The sequence below is a fragment of the Castor canadensis genome, chromosome 3 (assembly GCF_047511655.1).
Source record: "Castor canadensis chromosome 3, mCasCan1.hap1v2, whole genome shotgun sequence".
In the NCBI taxonomy this organism is placed as follows: domain Eukaryota; kingdom Metazoa; phylum Chordata; class Mammalia; order Rodentia; family Castoridae; genus Castor; species Castor canadensis.
In genome coordinates, this window is record NC_133388.1 from 143,559,206 (window position 1) to 143,560,851 (window position 1,646).

Here is a 1,646-nt window from a genome sequence, read left to right on the forward strand (position 1 = left end):
CCTGTACTATAAACTCTTGAGAGTCTCAGGCCCAAGGCTGGCCACCCTATTTTTAAAAGCCTTCATCAGTCCACAGGCTCCAGGGGAGGGGCTGGGGTCTGTCAGCTTTGTCTTCAGTATTCAGCGTAGAATCTGGGAGACTGGCTGCACAGAAACTAAAATGCTGTTCATCCCTTGCCCAACCATCACTCAACATATACTTAATGAGCTCTAACTATGTGCATGGTTGTGAATAAGACATATATTGTCCTTAGGTATGTGGCTTCTTATACTGATGCATGTATTTATTCCCTTGTTTTATTTTGTTTTGTTTTTGAGACAGGGTCTCACTAGGTAGCCCAGGCTGGCCTTAAATTCTTTATTCTCTTGCCCCAGTCTCCCAACTGCTGGGATTTCAGATGTACTCCACCATGTCTGGTTTTATAAACTTTCTTTACAAAGGTTTAAATAGATGCATCAGGCCAGGCCTGTAATTCCAGTGTTGAAGAGGCTGAGGCAGGATAATCAAGAATTCCAGGCCATCCTGGGCTACATAGTGAGACCCTGTCTCACAAAAAAGAGTTTCATAAATTTCTGAACCGACACTTCTGTGCCTCCCTTTATTTTTATTAATAATTTAGACCTGGAATGCATCTAGTTGAGTTCAAATCCCATCTTTGGCACTACAAGCTGGGTGACTTAGTTACCTATTGTATACTTGCACTTGATCACTTGCCCAGTGAGAACTGCAAGAGCATTTAGGTCATAGGTTGTTTTAAATATTGAAGGTGCCAATACAGTTGAATTCATAGAGATTGGTACTTCACAAATCATAGGCTTATGTGATTAGCTGTTCTACTTTGTTTGTCATGATTGGTTCTTTAGCTGAAATCTGTTTTCATTTATGGTGTAGGTTGTTCATTTAATTTTATATGCTAAATCATTCAATGACTTCTTCTCTTTGCTCCCAGAATCATAGTTTGATTCCTGGTCTTGGTGTACTCTGCTCTACAGGATCTGACCCCTGCCCGTCTTTCAGATTCCATCCCCCTTTTTAAAAAACCATTCTTCAGTGTTGTGGCTCCTTTGAGATCCCACAACATCCTGGTTTCTTTTCCTCACCAGGGTCCTTTGCATTTCTATTTTCTCTTCTTAGAATGTTTTGCTCTCCAAGTGTTATATGGTCACTCAGGGGCCTTCTCTGACCAACCAGTAGAAAGTGTCACTCTTAAGCCAGGCACTGGTAAATCATGGCTATAATCCTATCTACTCAGGAGGCAGTGATCAGGAGGATCACGGGTCAAAACCAGCCCAGGCAAATAGTTTGAAAGACCCCCATCTTGGAAAAACCCATCACAAAAAAGGGCTGGTGGAGTGGCTTAAGGGGTAGGCCCTGAGTTCAAGCCCCAGTGCTGCAAAAAAAAAGAAAAAAAGTGTCACTCTTTTTTTGTGTGTTTTTCATTGTGCAAGTGTCCCACACAATACAGAGCACTCTTTGTGATATTTATTTACTTAATTCTATCTTGCTTTATGCATCACACTTATGATTTGAAATTTGTTTCAACAATTCATCTTTTCTTCCACCACTAGAATGCATGCTTCGTTGAACAGGAGCCTTTGCCTGTTTTATTTACTGCTGTATTCTCCGAATTTGGAACACAGCCTGT